Consider the following 25,345-nt stretch of genomic DNA (forward strand, 5'->3'; position numbering starts at 1 on the left):
ACAGGCTGCAGCTTGTAATCCTGCACCGCAGAGAGTGTACAGTGCGTCCAACCCACAGCTCTTACTGATAGTGGGCACATACCCTGACAGGCTGCAACTTGTAATCCTGCACTGCAGAGAGTGTACACAGCGTCCAACCCTCAGCACTTACTGATCGTAGGCACATACCCTGACAGGCTGCAGCTTGTAATCCTGCACCGCAGAGAGTGTACAGTGTGTCCAACCCGCAGCACTTACTGATCGTGGGCACATACCCTGACAGGCTGCAGCTTATAATCCTGCACCGCAGAGAGTGCACACAGCGTCCAACCCGCAGCACTTACTGATCATGGGCACATACCCTGACAGGCTGCAGCTTGTAATCCTGCACTGCAGAGAGTGTACACAGCGTCCAACCTGCAGCGCTTACTGATCGTAGGCACATACCCTGACAGGCTGCAGCTTGTAATCCTGCACCGCAGAGAGTGTACAGTGCGTACAACCCGCAGCGCTTACTGATCGTGGGTACATACCCTGACAGGCTGCAGCTTGTAATCCTGTACCGCAGAGAGTGTACACAGCGTCCAACCCACAGCACTTACTGATCGTATGCACATATTCTGACAGGCTGCAGCTTGTAATCCTGCACCGCAGAGAGTGTACACAGCGTCCAACCCGCAGCACTTACTGATCGTGGGCACATATCCTGACAGGCTGCAGCTTGTAATCCTGCACTGCAGAGAGTGTACACAGCGTCTAACCCGCAGCGCTTACTGATCGTAGGCACATACCCTGACAGGCTGCAGCTTGTAATCCTGTACTGCAGAGAGTGTACACAGCGTCCAACCCGCAGCACTAACTGATGGTAGGCACATACCCTGACAGGCTGCAGCTTGTAATCCTGCACCGCAGAGAGTGTACACAGCGTTAAACCCTCAGCACTTACTGATTGTGGGCACATACCCTGACAGGCTGCAGCTTGTAATCCTGCACCGCAGAGAGTGTACACAGCGTCCAACTCGCAGCACTTACTAATCGTAGGCACATACCCTGACAGGCTGCAGCTTGTAATCCTGCACCGCAGAGAGTGTACACAGCGTCCAACCCGCAGCTCTTACTGATGGTAGGCACATACCCTGACAGGCTGCAGCTTGTAATCCTGCACCGCAGAGAGTGTACACAGCGTCCAACCCGCAGCACTTACTGATCGTAGGCACATACCCTGACAGGCTGCAGCTTGTAATCCTGTACCGCAGAGAGTGTACACAGCGACCAACCCGCAACGCTTACTGATAGTGGGCACATACCCTGACAGGCTGCAGCTTGTAATCTTGCACCGCAGAGAGTGTACACAGCGTCCACCCCGCAGCTCTTACTGATCGTAGACACTTACCCTGACAGGCTGCAGCTTGTAATCCTGCACTGCAGAGAGTGTACACAGCGTCCAACCCGCAGCTCTTACTAATCGTGGGCACATACCCTGACAGGCTGCAGCTTGTAATCCTGCACCGCAGAGAGTGTACACAGCGTCCAACCCGCAGCACTTACTAATCGTAGGTACATACCCTGACAGGCTGCAGCTTGTAATCCTGCACCGCAGAGAGTGTACACAGCGTCCAACCCGCAGCACTTACTGATCGTGGGCACATACCCTGACAGGCTGCAGCTTGTAATCCTGCACTGCAGAGAGTGTACACAGCGTCCAACCCGCAGCTCTTACTGATCGTAGGCACATACCCTGACAGGCTGCAGCTTGTAATCCTGCACTGCAGAGAGTGTACACAGCGTCCAACCCGCAGCACTTACTGATCGTAGGCACATACCCTAACAGGCCGCAGCTTGTAATCCTGCACCGCAGAGAGTGTACACAGCGTCCAACCCGCAGCTCTTACTGATCGTAGGCACATACCCTAACAGGCTGCAGCTTGTAATCCTGCACTGCAGAGAGTGTACACAGGGTCCAACCCGCAGCTCTTACTGATCGTGGGCACATACCCTAACAGGCCGCAGCTTGTAATACTGCACCGCAGAGAGTGTACAGTGCGTCCAACCCGCAGCGCTTACTGATCGTGGGTACATACCCTGACAGGCTGCAGCTTGTAATCCTGTACCGCAGAGAGTGTACACAGCGTCCAACCCACAGCACTTACTAATCGTAGGCACATACCCTGACAGGCTGCAGCTTGTAATCCTGCACTGCAGAGAGTGTACACAGCGTCTAACCCGCAGCGCTTACTGATCGTAGGCACATACCCTGACAGGCTGCAGCTTGTAATCCTGCACCGCAGAGAGTGTACACAGCGTCCAACCCGCAGCACTTACTGATCGTGGGCACATACCCTGACAGGCTGCAGCTTGTAATCCTGCACCTCAGAGAGTGTACACAGCGTCCAACCCGCAGCTCTTACTGATCGTGGGCACATACACTGACAGGCTGCAGCTTGTAATCCTGTACTGCAGAGAGTGTACACAGCGTCCAACCCGCAGCTCTTACTGATCGTAGACACATACCCTGACAGGCTGCAGCTTGTAATCCTGCACCGCAGAGAGTGTACAGTGCGTCCAACCCACAGCTCTTACTGATAGTGGGCACATACCCTGACAGGCTGCAACTTGTAATCCTGCACTGCAGAGAGTGTACACAGCGTCCAACCCTCAGCACTTACTGATCGTAGGCACATACCCTGACAGGCTGCAGCTTGTAATCCTGCACCGCAGAGAGTGTACAGTGCGTCCAACCCGCAGCACTTACTGATCGTGGGCACATACCCTGACAGGCTGCAGCTTATAATCCTGCACCGCAGAGAGTGCACACAGCGTCCAACCCGCAGCACTTACTGATCATGGGCACATACCCTGACAGGCTGCAGCTTGTAATCCTGCACTGCAGAGAGTGTACACAGCGTCCAACCTGCAGCGCTTACTGATCGTAGGCACATACCCTGACAGGCTGCAGCTTGTAATCCTGCACCGCAGAGAGTGTACAGTGCGTACAACCCGCAGCGCTTACTGATCGTGGGTACATACCCTGACAGGCTGCAGCTTGTAATCCTGTACCGCAGAGAGTGTACACAGCGTCCAACCCACAGCACTTACTGATCGTATGCACATATCCTGACAGGCTGCAGCTTGTAATCCTGCACCGCAGAGAGTGTACACAGCGTCCAACCCGCAGCACTTACTGATCGTGGGCACATATCCTGACAGGCTGCAGCTTGTAATCCTGCACTGCAGAGAGTGTACACAGCGTCTAACCCGCAGCGCTTACTGATCGTAGGCACATACCCTGACAGGCTGCAGCTTGTAATCCTGTACTGCAGAGAGTGTACACAGCGTCCAACCCGCAGCACTAACTGATGGTAGGCACATACCCTGACAGGCTGCAGCTTGTAATCCTGCACCGCAGAGAGTGTACACAGCGTTAAACCCTCAGCACTTACTGATTGTGGGCACATACCCTGACAGGCTGCAGCTTGTAATCCTGCACCGCAGAGAGTGTACACAGCGTCCAACTCGCAGCACTTACTAATCGTAGGCACATACCCTGACAGGCTGCAGCTTGTAATCCTGCACCGCAGAGAGTGTACACAGCGTCCAACCCGCAGCTCTTACTGATGGTAGGCACATACCCTGACAGGCTGCAGCTTGTAATCCTGCACCGCAGAGAGTGTACACAGCGTCCAACCCGCAGCTCTTACTAATCGTGGGCACATACCCTGACAGGCTGCAGCTTGTAATCCTGTACCGCAGAGAGTGTACACAGCGACCAACCCGCAACGCTTACTGATAGTGGGCACATACCCTGACAGGCTGCAGCTTGTAATCTTGCACCGCAGAGAGTGTACACAGCGTCCACCCCGCAGCTCTTACTGATCGTAGACACTTACCCTGACAGGCTGCAGCTTGTAATCCTGCACTGCAGAGAGTGTAAACAGCGTCCAACCCGCAGCTCTTACTAATCGTGGGCACATACCCTGACAGGCTGCAGCTTGTAATCCTGCACCGCAGAGAGTGTACACAGCGTCCAACCCGCAGCACTTACTAATCGTAGGTACATACCCTGACAGGCTGCAGCTTGTAATCCTGCACCGCAGAGAGTGTACACAGCGTCCAACCCGCAGCACTTACTGATCGTGGGCACATACCCTGACAGGCTGCAGCTTGTAATCCTGCACTGCAGAGAGTGTACACAGCGTCCAACCCGCAGCTCTTACTGATCGTAGGCACATACCCTGACAGGCTGCAGCTTGTAATCCTGTACTGCAGAGAGTGTACACAGCGTCCATCCCGCAGCTCTTACTGATAGTGGGCACATACCCTGACAGGCTGCAGCTTGTAATCCTGCACCGCAGAGAGTGTACACAGCGTCCATCCCGCAGCTCTTACTGATAGTGGGCACATACACTGACAGGCTGCAGCTTGTAATCCTGCACCGCAGAGAGTGTACACAGCGTCCATCCCGCAACGCTTACTGATCGTGTGCACATACCCTGACATAATGTGGCTCGTAATTCCGCACCGCAGAGACTGTACACACTCGCAGCGATTACTAATCATGGGCACATATCCTGACAGGTGTAACAAATGGAAACAGAGGCACAGGTGTTGAAGTGTTCAAGGTGGGCCATGTATGTGGATACATCTGAATAAAATGGGAATGGTTGGTGGTATCAACTTCCTGTTTGTGGCACATTAGTTAATGGGAGGGGGGAAACTTTTCAAGATGAATGGTGACCATGGTGGCCATTTTGAATCCAACTTTTTCTTTCCAAGGGGACGATGGTCATGAGACACATGAAACTTATTGAAAATTTCACAAGAAAATCAATGGTGTGCTTGGTTTTAATGTAGCTTTATTCTTTCATGAGTTAGTTACAAGTTTATTACCACTTATAAAATGTGTTCAAAGTGCTGCCCATTGTGTTGGATTGTCGATGCAACCCTCTTCTCCCACTCTTGACACACTGATGGCAACACCGCAAAAGAAATGCTAGCACAGGCTCCCAGTATCTGTTGTTTCAGATGCTGCATATCTCATATCTTCACAGCATAGACAATTGCCTTACTATATGAGATGTGCAGCATCTGAAACAACAGATACTGGGAGCCTGTGCTAGCATTTCTTCTGCGGTATTGCTATCAGTGTGTCAAGAGTTGGAGAAGAGGGTTGCATTGAAAATCCAACACAATGGGCAGCACTTTGACCACATTTTATAAGTGTCACATGAAAAAACACGGCACTCTGTGTTGTTTAATTGTAGGTGCTCAAGTAGGGTGTCCAGCCCGTCCTATCAAAATGTTCAAAATAACTTGGCACTCAAAGAACTTTTTGAAAAATAGTGTGTTCATTTATTATGCATCCAGACAATAAATTCTTGTCGAACGTTTTCGGTCCAAACTGGACCTTCATCAGAAGAATCTGGTTCAGTAGTGTAGATTAATAGTAATAGTGTCTCAGAGGAAGAATGAAGGTGCCTGGTGCTCAGGGTCAGTTTGCATAATAGGACTGTGTGTCCTTGGGGTGCGACAGGTAGTCGCCAAGGGTATGCGCTGCTTGCCGGTATGGAGCCTCAGCGTTTCTGCTGCATGCGAGCTATGTCACACCGTTTTTCAAAAAGTTCTTTGAGTGCCAAGATGTACAATAACAAATTGTATTGAGTGCCAAGTTAATTTGAACATTTTACATAAAGTTGGATCCAAAATGGCTGATTTCAAAATGGCCGCCATGGTCACCTCCCATCTTGAAAAGTTTTCCCCCTCCCATATACTAATGTGCCACAAACAGGAAGTTGATATCACCAACCGTTCCCATTTTATTTAGGTGTATTCATATAAATGACCCACCCTGACATTCGCTGATTGCAATTTTCATGGAACCACGAGACCACTGCCTGGGGGCTCCGAAGGGGGCATGACTAAGCAAGCCCCAGACTCCCATGGCAAGACCCCACAAACAGATCCAGATTGGGAAGCCCCAGGGGTTGCAAGGTGTTACCTTCAATTAGACGCCGGACACGTGGAAGCTGACTTGGCTGGACTGGTGGGCTGGTTGGAACTGCAGATGGCGAAGAGCTTGGCAGAGGATTAGCAGCCAAAGCGGATAGCGGGCAGCAGCTGGCATGGACCGGTGGTGCAGGTGGTAATGGGGTCATCTTAGAAGATGTGGAAAGGTATGGCGGACACATTGAGGAGACAAACCGGAATTAGTGGGATGCAGACAGAGCACGGACACGCTGGTACAGGGAACCTGGAACTAGCAACAGGAAACACTTGTTGCTCTGGCACCTCCCTAAGGGTAGAGGTGCCTGAAATAGTACCGGTCATTCAGCCATTGGTTGGGATACTTTTTAGAAAATGGTGTGCTGTCTCTTTAAGAGACAGGGAGCGCACGCGCCCTCAGAGCCACGCCTGGAGCCCTCTGGGCCATGCGCCGAGACAAGGAAGCCGCAGCAGAGGTGGGAAGCACGGGAGTCAGAATGGAGACTTCGGAGGATCGGTGTCTCCGCTGGGAACCGTGCAGCAGCGCCAGTCCCGAGGTATCCGAGCGGGGAAGGGGCTGGGCATGGGAGGCATGGCGGAGCAGCCGCAAGAGAGGAGGATCAGAGCTCTGCAGGAGCGTCAGCGCTACAGTACTCTCCCCTTTTATGCCCCCTTTTCAAGCCTGCAAAAAATTTCTCCAGTTGAAGAGGGGCCTGGATATTCTCTTTGGGTTCCCACAACTTCTCCTCAAGACCGAAGCCCTTCCAATCTACCAAGAAAAAGGTCTTTCCCCTTACCCTCTTTGTGGCCAAAATATTCTCTACCTCAAAGACATCCTCCTCGCTGACGGGATCTGGAATGGTACCCGGGTCCTTAAAGAATTGAAGATTACTGGTTTGAGGAGAGTAACGTGAAAAGAGTTAGGTACACGCAAAGAGGCAGGCAATTTCAATTTGTAAAAGTCAGCGTTAATTTGTTTTATAACCTCGAAGGGCCCAATGAAGCGAGGTCCCAATTTGTAAGATGTCATCTTCAGACTGATGTACTTGGAGGAGAGCCACACCTTTTCACCTCACCAGGCCGAAAAGTCGCAGCATCTAGGCATCTCTTGTCGGCATATATCTTCATACGCTGCAACGCTCTCTCCAGAGCGGTCTTGGTGTCTTTCCAAACTTTGGAGAAATCTTTAGTAAGGGTGTCAGAAGCTGGAATACCCAAAGACCCAGAGATGGGAAGAGGGATAATGGGTTGAAGTCCAACACAATCTGGAAGGGAGACTTGGTAGAGGACTTCATGATTATTGTAGGAGAACACCCCCACGGCAGAAACTTCACCAAGTCATTGTGATGCATGTTGATGAAGTGACGCAGGAACCCGGACACGATATGATTGACCTTCTCCACCTGACCGTTGTATTAAGGATGACAAGCAGAAGAGACATCCAGCTCTACGTTCATTACTTTACAGGTCTCCCTCCAAAACTTCGAAGAGACTGGACACCCCTGTCTGACACAATGTGGAGAGGAACCTCATGGAGGCGGAAAATATGCTGAATGAAGTAGTCGGCGAGTTCAGGAACCGAAGGAAGACCTGACAAAGGAATAAAGTGAGCCATCTTCGAAAAACGATCCACCACGACCCAGATAATGGAGCAGCCAGAGGAGATGGGGAGGTCCGTAATGAAGTCCATAGCATTGTGCTTCCAGGGGACTGAAGGAATAGGAATCTACAGAAGACGCCCGGACGGAAGGTGCTTCGCGGTTTTGTTCCAGGCACAGGAGGGACAGGCCGAGACATACTTAAAGATGTCTCTTCCCAAAGTAGGCCACCAATAGTAACGAGAAATAAGTTGCAAAGTCTTCCTCTGCCCAGCTTGACCGCCCAACTTGGGAGAGTGACCCCACCGAAGAATTTGCCTCCTGTCCGAACTAGATACCAATGTTTTCCCGGGGGGAACCTGAGACAGATCGACACAGGCTACAGTGACCATTCTGGATGGCACAATGATGTGTTGAGGCTCCTCCTCTAAGTTGGGCGGCAGAAATGCCCTAGAGAGTGCATCGGCCTTAATGTTCTTGCAGGCAGGGCGGACATGAAGAACGAAGTTGAATCGTGCAAAAGAACAAGGGCCACCTGGCCTGTCGTGGTTTCAGCCTCTGTGCAGACTGGAGGTAGGCTAGATTCTTATGGTCGGTGAATATGACCTGACGGACTGTTTCCTCGAGAAGATGACACCTCTCCTGCAAAGCCAACTTGATTGCCAGCAATTCCCGATCTCCAATGGAATAATTTCTCTTGGAAGCGGAAAAAATCTTCGAGAAAAAGCCACAAATGGCCATTCAACCGGATGAAGATTTTTGGGTGAGAACCACCCCTGTGTCTATGGAGGAAGCATCCAGCTCAAGGAAAAATTGTTTATTCGCGACAGGTCGATGGTCATTGGCACAGAAGAGAAGGCTTTTTTTCAGTGAAGCAAAAGCCTCCTCCGCCTCAAGGGGCCAATCCTTGGAGTTGCCACCCTTTTGGGTCAGAGCCGAGATGGGAGTCACTTGGGATGAGAAGTGTGGTATAAATTGACGATAATAGTTAGCAAACCCCAGGAACCATGGTTTCGCGTTAACCCCGGTCGGGTAAGGCCACTTGAGGATTGCATGTAGGTTTTCTCTATCCATCCTCAGACTGCTGGACGAGACAATATAGCCTAGGAAGGGCAGAGAGTTGCTCGAAGACACACACTTCTCAAACTTGACGTACAGCCTGTTCTCCCTGAGTCTCTGAAGGAACTGGTGAAACACTCCTCCGGTGCGTGGCAAAATTTGGAGAGAAGATCAAGATGTCATCCAGGTAGACAGCAAAACAAGAATAGAGGAGATCCCTAAAAATGTCATTCACAAACTCCTGCAAGACTGCTGGAGCATGACTGAGCTCGAACAGCATAACCCGGTATTTATAATGGCAGTCTCGGGTGTTGAAGACTGTCTTTCACTCATCTCCGTGGCGTATGCAGATCAGGTTGTAGGCCCCTCTGAGATCCAGCTTGGTAAAGATCTTGGCTCTCCTGAGACGGTCAAATAACTCTGAAATCAGTGGCAATGGATATTTGTTTTTTTACAGTGATCTGGTTTAGACCCCTATAATCAATACATGGCTGTAGAGATCCTTCCTTCTTCTTGACAAAGAAGAAACCCGTGCCCGCCAGAGAAGATGACTTCTGGATAAATCATCTAGCTAGGTTCTCCTTGATGTACTCCGACATGGGTTGGGTCTCTGCTTGGGATAGAGGATAGATTCGACCCCGAGGAGACGTCCCAGGGAGCAGATCGATGGGGCAGTCATGCGACCTCTGTGGAGGCAGCATCTCCTCTTCTTTCTTATTGAAGACGTTGGAAAATGACCAATAGGAGGCTGGTAAACCCGGCATGGCAGATGGCGCCACTGGAAGGCGAATGGGACGGCTAGGAGCGAGACATCTGTTGAAACAGGAGTCTCCCCAACGCAGGACTTCACCGGTCCTCCAGTTTAACCCAGGCTCGTGTGCTTGAAGCCAGGGTAGACCTAAGAGCAAGGGGTGAGACAAACCAGGCAACACATGAAAACAGATTCTCTCAAAGTGTGCCAGACCTACCCGAAGTTCCACTAGCTCCGTCTGGAAGCGAACGGGCTCAGTCAGGGCTCTGCCATCCACGGAGGTCACCAGCAGAGAGTTCTGGAGGCGCTGGACAGGAATCTGGTATCGGTCCACCATGGCTTGATAAATGTAGTTCCTGGGGGACCCGGAATCTAGGTAGCCAGCCACAAAAAAACTGACAGTACCGAAGGACAATGACAGTCGTCAGCAGAGATGGAGAGGAACAGTCCTCAGCCAGGGAAGCCTCTCCTACCGACCCTAGGCTCTGGAGTTTCCCGGCCTCACAGGACAAGAGTGGATCTGATGCTCGGAACTGCCACAGTAGAAACAGCGCCCCTCTGAGAGGCGCACCTCCTGGCGCTACTTGGCCAAGTTCACTCAGTGAAGTTGCATAGGCTTCGGCTAATAAGCAGAGTTCTGAGAAACAACCGGCCTCTGGAAACTGGGTGCCAAGCGATAAGGTTTCTTCTCCCACTTGGTCTCCCTGAAGCGCTCTTGAAATCAGAGGTCAATTCGGGTTGCCATGGATATCAGATCATCCAGAGACGTAGGAATGTCCCATCCAGCCAGCTCGTCCTTTATTCTACCAGACGGGCCCTCCCAGAAGGTGGCCACCAACGCTTCGTCATTCCAGGACAACTCGGAGGACAGGGTGCAAAACCGAACCGCTTACTGAGCCACGGTGAGATCCTCCTGGCATAGGCGAAGAAGAGAGGAAGCTGTTAAAGTAGTATGGCCGGGCTCGTCAAAGGTCCTGCAGAATACCCCTAGGAAGGACTGGAGGTCGTTAACTAATGGATCTCCTCTCCCACAATGGATTCTGCCAAGCGAGAGCTTCTCAAGCGAGATGAGACATAATGAATGCTACCTTAGCTGGATCGGAAGCAAACAGATGGCCCAGAAGTTCAAAGTGCAGTGTGCACTGATTAACCCTCGGCACTGGGCAGAATCGCCGTCGAACTGGGTGGGAGCCGCCAGACGTGGCCCCTTACCTGACGTGTAGCTGAGAGCCTGGAAACCAGCCACGGAGGTGGTCGCAGTCTGGGCTGGAACAGATGAAGCCGAAGATGTCGCCGAGTCCACGCGGGCCAACAAGTTCCGCAGATAAGTTGTGATCTTCTCCTGCTGGTCCCCTAAGCGGGTGACTTCCTGGTATAACTCGGCGGCCGCAGGCCATGGCCTGAGCAATCTGTAATGAATGGAAATGGAGGCACAGATGTTGAAGTGTACATTCGTTTATTGCAGTTTTAGTGGAACCACGGGACCACTGTCTGGGGGGTACTGAAAGGGACATGACTAAGCGAGCCCCAGACTCCCATAGCAAGACCCTTCAAACAGGACCAGATTGGGAAGCCCAGGGGATGCAAGGTTGGTGGTTAACCCTACCTCCAGTTAGACCCCGGACACGTAGAAGCTGACTCGGCTGAACTGGCGGGCTGGCTGGAACCGCAGATGGCGAAGCTTGGCATTTGATTAGCAGCCAAAGCGGATAACGGGCAGCAGCTGGCATGTACCCGGTGCAGGTGGTACTGGCGACATCCAAGAAGACATGGAAAGGCACGGCGGACACACTGAGGCAACAAATCGTAATTGGTGTGATGCAGATAGAGCATGGACACGCTGATACAGAGAACCTGGAACTAGCAACAGGAAGCACTTGTTGTTCAGGCACCTCCCTAAGGGCAGAGGTGCTTGAAATAGTACCGGTCATTCAGCCATTGGTTGGGAACCTTTTTAGAAAACGGTGCACTGCTCTCTTTAAGAGATAGGGAGCGGGCGTTTCCTCAGAGCCTTGCCTGGAGCCCTGCAGGCTGCTTGCCGGAACCAGGAAGCCGCAGCAGAGGAGGGAAGCGCAGGAGTCAGGATGGAGACTTCGGAGGATCAGTGTCTCCGCTGGGAACCATGCAGCAGTGCCGGTCCCGAGGTATCCGAGCGGGGAGGGGGCCGGGCATGGGAAGCATGGCGGGGCAGCCGCGGGAGAGGAGGATCAGACCTCTGCAGGAGCGACAGCACTACAATACGCTGCGGCTCGCAATCATGCACTGCGGAGAGTGTACGCAGTGTCCAACCCGCAGCACTTACTGATCTGGGGCACATACCCTGACAGGTTGCGGCTTGTAATCCTGCACCATGGAGTGTATACAGCATCCAACCTGCAGCGCTTACTGATCATGGGCACATACCCTGACAGGCTGTGGCTTGGAATCCCACACTGCAGAGAGTGTACACAGCGTCCAACCCGCAGCACTTACTAATCGTGGGCACATACCCTGACAGGCTGTGGCTTGGAATCCCACACTGCAGAGAGTGTACACAGCGTCCAACCCGCAGCACTTACTAATCGTGGGCACATACCCTGACAGGCTGTGGCTTGGAATCCCACACTGCAGAGAGTGTACACAGCGTCCAACCCGCAGCACTTACTAATCGTGGGCACATACCCTGACAGGCTGCAGCTTGTAATCCTGCACCTCAGAGAGTGTACACAGCGTCCAACCCGCAGCTCTTACTGATCGTGGGCACATACCCTGACAGGTTGCGGCTTGTAATCCTGCACCATGGAGTGTATACAGCATCCAACCTGCAGCGCTTACTGATCATGGGCACATACCCTGACAGGCTGCAGCTTGTAATCCTGCACTGCAGAGAGTGTACACAGCGTCCAACCCGCAGCACTTACTGATCTGGGGCACATACCCTGACAGGTTGCGGCTTGTAATCCTGCACCATGGAGTGTATACAGCATCCAACCTGCAGCGCTTACTGATCATGGGCACATACCCTGACAGGCTGTGGCTTGGAATCCCACACTGCAGAGAGTGTACACAGCGTCCAACCCGCAGCACTTACTGATCTGGGGCACATACCCTGACAGGTTGCGGCTTGTAATCCTGCACCATGGAGTGTATACAGCATCCAACCTGCAGCGCTTACTGATCATGGGCACATACCCTGACAGGCTGTGGCTTGGAATCCCACACTGCAGAGAGTGTACACAGCGTCCAACCCGCAGCACTTACTGATCTGGGGCACATACCCTGACAGGTTGCGGCTTGTAATCCTGCACCATGGAGTGTATACAGCATCCAACCTGCAGCACTTACTAATCGTGGGCACATACCCTGACAGGCTGCAGATTGTAATCCTGCACCGCAGAGAGTGTACACAGCGTCCAACCCGCAGCACTTACTAATCGTGGGCACATACCCTGACAGGCTGTGGCTTGGAATCCCACACTGCAGAGAGTGTACACAGCGTCCAACCCGCAGCACTTACTAATCGTGGGCACATACCCTGACAGGCTGTGGCTTGGAATCCCACACTGCAGAGAGTGTACACAGCGTCCAACCCGCAGCACTTACTAATCGTGGGCACATACCCTGACAGGCTGTGGCTTGGAATCCCACACTGCAGAGAGTGTACACAGCGTCCAACCCGCAGCACTTACTAATCGTGGGCACATACCCTGACAGGCTGTGGCTTGGAATCCTGCATCGCGGAGAATGTACGCAGAATTCAACCCACAGCGCTTACTGATCTTAGGCACATACCCTGACAGGCTGCGGCTTGTAATCCTGCACCGCGGAGAGTGTACACAGCGTGAAATAGAATCTCAAGGCGAAGGAGATTTCTATAAATCCATCCTCTGCTTGAATCGCAGAAGGCAGGTGATCTGCGTCAATAGCTCTGCCCTTCCTGATCGTGGGGGCGCAGTCTTAGATTTGGGTTAGGATTCTGGGTGATGACAGTCGAGGAGATTGCTGGGAGGTTATACAGTATACACTGGAAAATTCTGGGTGATGAGCGGAGACTGCTGGGAGATTGTACAGTATAAACTGGAGGATCGTGGGTGAGAGGAGAGGAGACTGCTGGGAGATTTTACACTGGAAGATTCTGGGTGGTGAGCGGAGAGGTGACTGCTGGGAGATTATACAGTATACACTGGAGGTGTCACGACACAGCTGTCGGGTGACCAGAGAATAGGGGCTCCTTCCCTGTTCCTGACACTAAGGGGCGCCCTGGCTCACCCTATTCCCCGGGATACTTCTGAAGGTGAAGATACTGGGGCCACCACCCTTGCCTTATCTACTGAGTTAGCCCTCCGTCTGTTCTCTTCCCCCCACCCAGGGAAGAGAGTCGCTACTGTGCATAGCAGTACACCAACTTGACAAACAAGGCTACACCAACTAGGGTAAACTGAAAGCACCAAACTTGCAAAATACTCACTCACATATAACAGAGGAATGCATCGGCGAGTGGAGGAAGAGGAATAAACCCAATTAGATGAGGGAAGGGAATTACCACACTTACAAACCACACAACAGTCACAGATAATGTGTGCAAACTGTAAAGCACTGTGGAATATGTTAGCGCTATATAAAAATAAAAGATTATAAGATTATTATATAACACCTTCAGCACTCCTTTTCCTGTGAACTCTTCTCCTCCTAAACCATGCAGCAATTGATAGCTCTGACATGGATTTGAATCAGGAGCCAGATTATAAAGGGAATGGCTGAGCTCAGCTGAGATCTCAGGGTTTTCCACTTAAGGTACCTTCACACTGAGCGACTTAACAACGATATCGCTAGCGATCCGTGACGTTGCAGCGTCCTGGATAGCGATATCGTTGTGTTTGACACGCAGCAGCGATCTGGATCCTGCTGTGACATCGCTGGTCGGAGCAGAAAAGCCAGAACTTTATTTCATCGCTGGATCGGTGTGTGTGACACCGATCCAGCGATGTCTTCACTGGTAACCAGGGTAAACATCGGGTTACTAAGCGCAGGGCCGCGCTTAGTAACCTGATGTTTACCCTGGTTACCATTGTAAATGTAAAAAAAAACAAAAAAAAAACACTACATACTTACATTCCGGTGTCTGTCCCCTCGCCGTCAGCTTCCCGCACTGACTGTGAGCGCCGGCCGGCCGTAAAGCACAGCGGTGACGTCACCGCTCTGCTTTACGGCCGGCCGGCGCTGAGACAGTGCATGGAAGCTGAGGCCGGGGGACAGACACCGGAATGTAAGTATGTAGTGTTTTTTTTTTTTTACATTTACACTGGTAACCAGGGTAAACATCGGGTTACTAAGCGCGGCCCTGCGCTTAGTAACCCGATGTTTACCCTGGTTACCCGGGGACTTCGGCATCGTTGGTCGCTGGAGAGCTGTCTGTGTGACAGCTCTCCAGCGACCACACAGCGACGCTGCAGCGATCGGCATCATTGCCTATATCGCTGCAGAGTCGCTAAATGTGACGGTACCTTTAGGCTGATTAACCCCTGTTCTACCTAAAGGAATAAACACCATTAAAATTAAAGAGTAGTACTTCTTCTCAGCACAGGAGTAGAAACAATCAGACGGCGCTGTCTTCCGGCTACTCTCTGTTGCGGAAACCCCGTGACAGGAGGATTCTGGGTGATGAGTGGAGAGCAGACTGCTGGGAGATTACACAGTATATGCTGGAGGATTCTGAGTAAGGATGGTATTCTTTCCTTGGTGTCCATAAGGTGTCAGGAAGTTGCAAACTTTTTCTCCATGGAGGAGTGGGAATATCTGGAGGGACATGAGGATCTGTACAAGGAGATAAGGAGGAAGAATGATGCACCAAGTATGAGTGAGGACAGAGACCACCTGGAAACAAGGCTCTTAATCCTCGCCCTAGAGATTATTGACCTGATAACTGGAGAGGTGAGAGATTCACACAATCTTCTTATCTTTCAAATAAATGAAGTAAATTACCAGAAAGACAAAGGATGAATCTAATCTATGTAGTGATCAGAGTCTGTCACAATACACAGGAGCACAGAGTGGTGAAGAAGACGTCCAGCGAGTGTGTCTGTGGAGCATGGAGCAGAGGCCAGGTCCCCATCACAAACCCCCTGGACCCCCCAATACAAGAGAAGAAGATCGTACAACTCGCCCAGAAGATCACTGAGCTGCTAAATGGAGAGGTGACTGCTGGGAGATTCTACAGTACACACTGGAGGATTCTGGGTGATGAGAGGAGACTGCTGGGGGATTATACAGTATACACTGGGGGATTCTGGGTGATGAGAGGAGACTGCTGGGAGATTATACAGCATACACTGGAGGATTCTGGGTGATGAGGAGAGGAGACTGCTGGGAGATTATACAGTATATACTGGAGGATTCTGGGTGATGAGGAGAGGAGACTGCTGGGAGATTATACAGTATATACTGGAGGATTCTGGGTGATGAGGAGAGGAGACTGCTGGGAGATTATACAGCATACACTGGAGGATTCTGGGTGATGAGAGGAGACTGCTGGGAGATTCTACAGTACACACTGGAGGATTCTGGGTGATGAGAGGAGACTGCTGGGAGATTATACAGTGTACACTGGAGGATTCTGGGTGATGAGAGGAGACTGCTGGGAGATTATACAGTATACACTGGAGGATTCTGGGTGATGAGAGGAGACTGCTGGGAGATTATACAGTATACACTGGAGGATTCTGGGTGATGGGAGGTGACTGCTGGGAGATTATACAGTATACACTGGAGGATTCTGGGTGATGAGAGGAGACTGCTGGGAGATTATACAGTATACACTGGAGGATTCTGGGTGATGAGAGGAGACTGCTGGGAGATTATACAGTATACACTGGAGGATTCTGGGTGATGAGAGGAGACTGCTGGGAGATTATACAGTATACACTGGAGGATTCTGGGTGATGAGAGGAGAGGAGACTGCTGGGAGATTATACAGTATACACTGGAGGATTCTGGGTGATGAGAGGAGACTGCTGGGAGATTATACAGTACACACTGGAGGATTCTGAGTGATGAGAGGAGACTGCTGGGAGATTACACAGTATACACTGGAGGATTCTGGGTGATGAGAGGAGAGGAGACTGCTGGGAGATTATACAGTATACACTGGAGGATTCTGGGTGATGAGAGGAGACTGCTGGGAGATTATACAGTATACACTGGAGGATTCTGGGTGATGAGAGGAGACTGCTGGGAGATTATACAGTATACACTGGAGGATTCTGGGTGATGAGAGGAGACTGCTGGGAGATTATACAGTATACACTGGAGGATTCTGGGTGATGAGAGGAGACTGCTGGGAGATTATACAGTATACACTGGAGGATTCTGGGTGATGAGAGGAGACTGCTGGGAGATTATACAGTATACACTGGAGGATTCTGGGTGATGAGAGGAGACTGCTGGGAGATTATACAGTATACACTGGAGGATTCTGGGTGATGAGAGGAGACTTCTGGGAGATTATACTGTATACACTGGAGGATTCTGGGTGAGGAGAGGAGACTGCTGGGAGATTATACAGTAGACACTGGAGGATTCTGGGTGATGAGAGGAGACTGCTGGGAGATTATACAGTATACACTGGAGGATTCTGGGTGATGAGAGGAGACTGCTGGGAGATTATATAGTATACACTGGGGGATTCTGGGTGATGAGAGGAGACTGCTGGGAGATTATACAGTATACACTGGAGGATTCTGGGTGATGAGAGGAGACTGCTGGGAGATTATACAGTATACACTGGAGGATTCTGGGTGATGAGCGGAGAGGAGACTGCTGGCAGATTATACAGTATACACTGGAGGATTCTGGGTGATGAGAGGAGACTGCTGGGAGATTATACAGGGTACACTGGAGGATTCTGGGTGATGAGAGGAGACTGCTGGGAGATTATACAGTATACACTTGTTAAGTCCTTTTCAGTCCCTGGCTTACTAGAAGTAGGCATCCGAGTGAATGACACGCAACACAAAAGATTGTGTGATCATAACAGGGAAAGCTCAGGAGCCCGTCTGACTCACCGGGTGCTCACCCCTCCTTTATACAGAGAAGAGTTATACATTTTAAGACATGCGCACAAGCGCTCATATTCTCTTACAAAGCTTATCTATACTGTGAAATTTACGACCTCTAGTATGTAGGTAAAAAGTTACATCAGTCGAGAAGGAATGCGTCCATAAAAAAGAAATGTCAACTTTGCTCTAGTTTCTTCTGATAAGAAGTCAGATGTTTCAGGACAAAGACACAATGGATTCTTTCAGTCTAATCTCTACAATTCCCCCCTTTGACATATTCTTTTTTTATTAATTACCAAAGGGCCAAAGACAAAGCCTTTATTTTTGGTATTACACATGTACACGCTTATATCATTAATAAGAGAATCAAATCTAGTATCAATTCTTCCGTTTAACTCTCACAACCTTTTCTTTGTTTTGCAATAAGTATACTAAAATATAAAAAAACAAAGATTAGTACAGTAATATTAATTAGAATCACTAGAGGATAACATAAGAATAAAGAAAAAAAAAACTTTATACTCTTGCATCTATTACACAAAGTTTATCTGTGCATACTGAGATACCCTTGAGCACAATCTGGAATAGTACGTATATGACTACAATAATTATAACTATATGTATTATGCTCTGCATAATCCCAGCAACCCACCCGCCGATTCCTCTGAACCAGTTGGCTGGGTTAAGAAAAGAAAAGGTATCTGACCACCAGCTATCCTTATTCTGGTCATTATCTTTGTCATACTGATCTCTGAGTCGTTGTACGTCCTTTAATTTAAATGTCATGTACTAATTTTCTATGATGTTGCACGAATCTATTATTCAAAGGGGTTAAAGAATTCAGTCTATCCCATGCCTCCGTTGAGGTTAATACTATTAACATCAATATTCTGAGTTTTATACTGCTCTTTTGCAATGGCTTGCATGTATCCATGATGCCTTTCCTTCGAGCTTGACTGATGTAGGTGTTGTCAACAGGACTTGGAAGGGTCCGTCAAACCTTGGTTCAAGAGCCTTTCTGGTGTGTCTTTTTACATAGACTTGATCACCTGGTTCCAACTTGTGACTTCCTTCAATGTTGTCAGGATCTGGAAGGGAAGCAAAAAACTTGTGCATGCACCTTAGTTAATTGTTTCTGAAGATTTTGCACATAAGAAGTCAATGACTCAATATTTAACACAAGTTGTTGTGGAAAATAACATCCTAAATTGGCAGTCCTGCCAAACAAAATTTCATATGGAGACAGTTTAGTCTTACCCCTTGGGGTATTGCGTATTGAATAAAGGGCCAGTGGAAGGCATTCTGTCCAAGGCTTTCCTGTTTCAGCCATGGCTTTCTGTATTTTTAATTTTAAAGTTCCATTCATGCGTTCCACCTTTCCAGAACTTTGAGGATGGTATGGAGTGTGTAACTGACTTTCAACACCCAACATTTTCAGTACATTTTGAAATATTTCTCCAGTGAAATGAGTACCCCTATCTGACTCGATCACTTCAGGGAGACCGTAACGGGGTATCAGTTCGGCAACTAGCTTTACAGCAGTGTTTTTAGCTGAAGCCTTCCGAACTGGATAGGCCTCTGGCCACCCTGGGAACATGTCCACACACACCAACACATACTCATACCCATTACTTTTTGGCAGCTGGATAAAGTCTATTTGTAATCGCTGAAACGGATAGAGAGGTCGGACGTGGTGCTTCATAGGGGTCTTTGTTGTCTGTCCGGGATTATGTGCCAGGCATATAACGCATGCAGCACAATAGTCTCTTGCGTAGTTGCCAAAACCTGGAGCCAACCAGACTTGCTTTGCCAGTAGTGTCATTGCATTTGCAGACACATGAGTAGGGTGGTGCAGTCCACCAACTACAATCGGATACCAGGCTCTAGGTAGACATATTAGTCCATCTTTCTTCCAAATTCCTGCTTGTTCTTCTGCCCCTTCCTTTTTCCACCTGTCCCTCTCCTCTTCTCCTGCATCTTCCTGTGCTTGTCTCAGTCTATCTTCAGTATTTTCTGTGGGGTTTACAGTATGAACCTGTTGTAAGGGTTTGACTGCTGCTGCCTTGGCTGCTTTATCAGCCCTATCATTTCCCCTAGATTCCCTAGTGTCGAGTCTCACATGTGCAGCTACCTTGATTACTGCTACTTCTTTTGTTTCTTGTGCAGCCTCTAAGATCTGTTTGATCAAAGAAGCATGTTTTACAGGTTGTCCTGACGCTGTCATGTAACCTCTAGCTCTCCAGATTACTCCAAAATCAAACACAATACCATGTGCATACCTAGAATCAGTGTATATATTAGCTGTCTGATTCTCAGCTATTTTTAGCGCTTCAATCAATGCTGTCAGTTCTGCTTCTTGTGCAGACTGTTTCGGTGGAAGAGGTTGTGCTTTGAGAGTTTCAGATTCTGACACAACTGCATACCCTGTATGAAAGTTACCTGTGTCATCTGCAAACCTACTACCATCTATAAACAGCTCTAAATCTGGATTTTGAAGTGGTGTTTCGGATACATTGGGTAAGCCTACCGTTTCTTGTAAAATGAGCTCTGTACAATCATGTGTGTCTGTAGGGAAAAAATTTGCGTGTGGATCAGTGTCCTTATTCCCCCCTTCAGACTCGAGAGGTAGCAGTGTTGCTAAATTAAGAGTCTGAAGCCTAGCAAATGTGATAGTCTGGTAGCCCTAACGCTGGAGCTGAAACAAGGGCATCTTTTAATTGTTGGAATGAAATCTGACCTTCTTTTGTCAACAAATAAGGTTCATTTTTTACACAGTCATACAGTGGTTGCATTAATTGACTGGCATGTATAATCCATTGTCTACAATGAGACACTATTCCTAAAAATGCTCGTAGCTGTTTATGATTTCTAGGCTCATTCATCTGTCTTATTGCTTCAGTTCTTTGAGGTGTAAGATGCTTTTTACCTTGAGAAATGCAATGACCTAGAAAGACCACTTTGGTCTGACAAACTTGTAGCTTTTGTCTATTCACTTTACACCCTTCTTTTCCTAGAAAACATAGTAAACTCACAGTAGACCTTTCTGCGGTTTTTAGATCTGGGCAGCAAAGTAGTATGTCATCCACATACTGCAAAATTACTACCTGTGTTTCAGGTCCAAACCTCTGAAGAACTGTTTGTAGGGCATTTGAATAAAGAGTAGGGGAGTGTATCATTCCCTGTGGAAGGCGTGTCCACGCCAACTGTTTGCCCTTAAATGTAAATGCAAACAAATGCCAACTGTCTTGGTGTAAAGGAACCGAGAAAAATGCATTTGAAAGATCTATTACAGTAAACACTTGAGAACTGGCTGGTATCTGTGATAGTAACGTATGAGGATTGGGTACAACTGGGGTGATTGGATCTAGAACTTTGTTTATTTCTCTTAGATCATGTACCATACGATATTTGGGCATAGAACTCTTATCAAGAGTTCTCTTCTTGACTGGATACAGAGGAGTGTTAGCAGGTGATTGTATCTCTACCAAAACTCCTTTCTCTCTATATCCCTCTATCTGTTTTGTAATCGCTAGTTCCTGCTGGGCACTCACAGGGTATTGTCTGAGCTGTGGGAGAACAGCTCCTGGTTGCACAGATAAATTTACAGGAGAAATATGCAATAATCCCACATCAGTGTCACCCTGTGCCCACAGTGTTTCTGGGACCATTGAGAGGTCTAGATCTGTGGTGTACTCTTTTTCTTCAGCATAATCCTCAAAAGCCTGAATTCTGACATATTGTTCTAATGATTCTGCATCATCAGGGATAGTCAGCATAACTGTGCCATCTTCCCTAAAATTGATGTTAGCTTCTAATTTCTTTAGTACATTAGTTCCTAACAAACATGTTGGGGCACCTCTGGCATATAAAAATCTGGATGCAAAACATTTAGGTCCTAATGAGACCTCTAGGGGCACAGTATATGGCAGTGTTCGAATTACCCCATCATAACCCTCAGCAAAAGTTGTTTGTTCTGAAATATCTTCCGGATTCGGAAGAAAATCTTGATTCAAAATTGAGGAAGTTGCACCTGTATCTATCAAAAATGGAATCTCTCTCCCCCCCCACATTCACCTGTATCATAGGTCTCCTAGCTGGTAGGGAAGTTTGTAACACATCGAGTCAATCTGAATCTGATATGGGACCATCTATGATGGTAGATTTCTGCTGGTTGTCCGTTTGGGAAGGGTTATTTCTGGGAACAAATTTGCCTGACTTTATATCTGCCAACTTCTTCCTGCACTCTCTTTGGAAATGACCTGGCTTTTTACAGTAGTGGCAAGGAAAATTGTGTCTCACTCTTCCTCCTGTATTAGCTTGTGCTATTCTAACAGGCTTATGATTCTCTCTCATATCCATGGCTATTCCTAAACATCGCTGTTTCACAATATTTGGTTGTTCAATTGTTCTCCAATCTGGAGTAGAGGATTTAAATTTTTCTCTGATTTTCGGATCTAGCCCCTCTATTAATTGTTTTGTAAAAAGTCTCCTTACTGAAGCATCAGTCATATCCAATCCTTCATCCCTAAAGCTATTTTCTAGTTCTTGACTATATTCTTCAATACTTTGCCCAAATTTCTGCATAATCACACCTGTAGACCCCCTTTCCCTCTGTTTTCCCCTCATGAAAATTATTAATGCCTCTGTGAACTGGGTACCTGATGCTTCTGTCTGTAAGGCACCCCCTTCTGCCACTGGTCTATTGGGCTGTAAGTGTGTCAATAATTCCTGAAAAAGTCCGGGGGACATTTTCATTCTACATAATTCTTCCCCGTCCGCCCAGACCCCAGCATGAGTCTGCATGATTTGTTGTATGTATTGTGCAAATCTAACTGGAAACTGGACAGGATCTGGTGCGTTATGTAAGAGGGACATACCCTCAGCAGGGGACCAAGGAAAGTATTGTCTGGTCTGATGATATCTGGTGTTCATTACCCCGTCAGCACCAGCTTCTCTAAAAGGTCTTGGTACTACCCTAACAGGGGCAAGTACAGCGCCATATCTAGGTGTACCACAGGCTAGGCAATCATTTCTCCAATCTGGATTTTGTTGTCCACAGTGTGAACATTCCCATCCTCCTACCCCACCAAGATTGGGATACAAGGCTGGAAATTGTTTTCCTCCTTCTGCTCTTCCAGATGGTACAAATGATTGGGCTTTTGGATCTAGGTAAGGTGGTGGGATTATGTCACAACTTTTTCCCTTTCCCATGATCCATTTGGAAGTGTCTGGATCATACTTCCAATTCTCCTCTTTTGCTGTTTTTGAGACCTCTATCATACAATGTATGATTTCTTCCCACCCATTGTCTTTAATAATTCCACCTCGTTCTTTACTCAGTCTTTCCCATTCTGTACTGAACATAAGTGCTTCTGAAATTCCCAATTTTCCTCTCACTCTTCTAATCTGACTTCTGACTGCCTTTCCACATCTTTCCTGTATGATATCTGCTGCTTCCACTTGTCCTAAGACAGTTTTGGTCTGTTTATTTCTCATTTTAGCTATTTCTACCCCAGGTGACGTTTGGACAATCACTGTGGTGATGTCTCGTTGCCTTCTCTCCTAGGGAGCTAAAATATCCTTTCAATATTTGCTATTTCTACCCCAGGTGACGTTTGGACAACCACTTCCTCTGTTGGTGGCGTCTCGTTGCCTTCTCTCCTAGGGAGCTAAAATATTGAAGAGCTCGTCTGCTCCGTTTCTTCTAATATGCAGGACGTACTTAAGTGCTATTATGCACACAAACCCAGCAACACCATACAGATCACAAAACTTTCTGTGTCAGTTAGCATACTTGTCCCAGGCTCATGAAAACCGCGTCCTGGGCTCATTCTATCACACCTTATCCAGGGAATGTAGAAACAAGTTCTATAGGAGAGTCAAGCATGGGCGGAGGTCTCCCAGAAGGACGCTACCTCATAACCCAGTTAGGCTGACTTCACCAATAACCTTGTTCTAACAATCGTGGCTTATTGTTCTACGTACTTCTATTCTTCTTTCACAACATGTCACAACCTTCACACTGCTCACACACTGTTCACACACTGCTCACACACTGCCAGGGACTAGACTCATAAATCTATACAATATGGTAACCCGAGTTTTATAGGTATCTACTCACTACTAGACTAACCCAGCGTGACACGGCTCATAGAGATCTTTCGGATAATACAGGGCAGATAAAAGAGAACTAATAATGTCTCTTACCTGGCCAGGTATTTCAGTTCATTTGCCGTCCATTATCCCAGATCTCCGTTGTCCGTATCCGCAGGTAAATCTCGAGCAAACACTCTCTCCTCAGGTCCCTGTTCAGGCGCCAAGAAATGTTAAGTCCTTTTCAGTCCCTGGCTTACTAGAAGTAGGCATCCGAGTGAATGACACGCAACACAAAAGATTGTGTGATCATAACAGGGAAAGCTCAGGAGCCCGTCTGACTCACCGGGTGCTCACCCCTCCTTTATACAGAGAAGAGTTATACATTTTAAGACATGCGCACAAGCGCTCATATTCTCTTACAAAGCTTATCTATACTGTGAAATTTACGACCTCTAGTATGTAGGTAAAAAGTTACATCAGTCGAGAAGGAATGCGTCCATAAAAAAGAAATGTCAACTTTGCTCTAGTTTCTTCTGATAAGAAGTCAGATGTTTCAGGACAAAGACACAATGGATTCTTTCAGTCTAATCTCTACACACTGGAGGATTCTGGGTGATGAGAGGAGACTGCTGGGAAATTATACAGTATACACTGGAGGATTCTGGGTGATGTGAGGAGACTGCTGGGAGATTATACTGTATACACTGGAGGATTCTGGGTGATGTGAGGAGACTGCTGGGAGATTATACAGTATACACTGGAGGATTCTGGGTGATGAGAGGAGACTGCTGGGAGATTATACAGTATACACTGGAGGATTCTGGGTGATGAGAGGAGACTGCTGGGAGATTATACAGTACACACTGGAGGATTCTGGGTGATGAGAGGAGACTGCTGGGAGATTATACAGTATACACTGGAGGATTCTGGGTGATGAGAGGAGACTGCTGGGAGATTACACAGTATACACTGGGGGATTCTGGGTGATGAGAGGAGACTGCTGGGAGATTATACAGTATACACTGGAGGATTCTGGGTGATGAGAGGAGACTGCTGGGAGATTCTACAGTACACACTGGAGGATTCTGGGTGATGAGAGGAGACTGCTGGGAGATTATACAGTGTACACTGGAGGATTCTGGGTGATGAGAGGAGACTGCTGGGAGATTATACAGTATACACTGGAGGATTCTGGGTGATGAGAGGAGACTGCTGGGAGATTATACAGTATACACTGGAGGATTCTGGGTGATGAGAGGAGACTGCTGGGAGATTATACAGTATACACTGGAGGATTCTGGGTGATGAGAGGAGACTGCTGGGAGATTATACAGTATACACTGGAGGATTCTGGGTGATGAGAGGAGAGGAGACTGCTGGGAGATTATACAGTATACACTGGAGGATTCTGGGTGATGAGAGGAGACTGCTGGGAGATTATACAGTACACACTGGAGGATTCTGAGTGATGAGAGGAGACTGCTGGGAGATTATACAGTATACACTGGAGGATTCTGGGTGATGAGAGGAGACTGCTGGGAGATTATACAGTATACACTGGAGGATTCTGGGTGATGAGAGGAGACTGCTGGGAGATTATACAGTATACACTGGAGGATTCTGGGTGATGAGAGGAGACTGCTGGGAGATTATACAGTATACACTGGAGGATTCTGGGTGATGAGAGGAGACTGCTGGGAGATTATACAGTATACACTGGAGGATTCTGGGTGATGAGCGGAGAGGAGACTGCTGGCAGATTATACAGTATACACTGGAGGATTCTGGGTGATGAGAGGAGACTGCTGGGAGATTATACAGGGTACACTGGAGGATTCTGGGTGATGAGA

General features: G+C 48.5%; 1 protein-coding gene across 2 annotated transcripts in view; it reads left to right on the forward strand.

The window, feature by feature from the left end:
• The window catches only part of LOC143817530 (uncharacterized), a 129,849-nt gene that overhangs the window by 28,868 nt on the left and 75,636 nt on the right, over positions 1–25,345 (forward strand). Inside the window, exons 2-3 of one of the 2 annotated variants that reach the window (XM_077299019.1) lie at positions 15,096–15,276; positions 15,387–15,539. The gene's annotated coding sequence lies outside the window, so the exon portion shown is untranslated. The remainder of the gene's footprint in view (positions 1–15,095; positions 15,277–15,386; positions 15,540–25,345) is intronic. The other variant, XM_077299020.1, reaches the window with a different exon arrangement.

The sequence above is a fragment of the Ranitomeya variabilis genome, chromosome 3, assembly GCF_051348905.1.
Source record: "Ranitomeya variabilis isolate aRanVar5 chromosome 3, aRanVar5.hap1, whole genome shotgun sequence".
In the NCBI taxonomy this organism is placed as follows: domain Eukaryota; kingdom Metazoa; phylum Chordata; class Amphibia; order Anura; family Dendrobatidae; genus Ranitomeya; species Ranitomeya variabilis.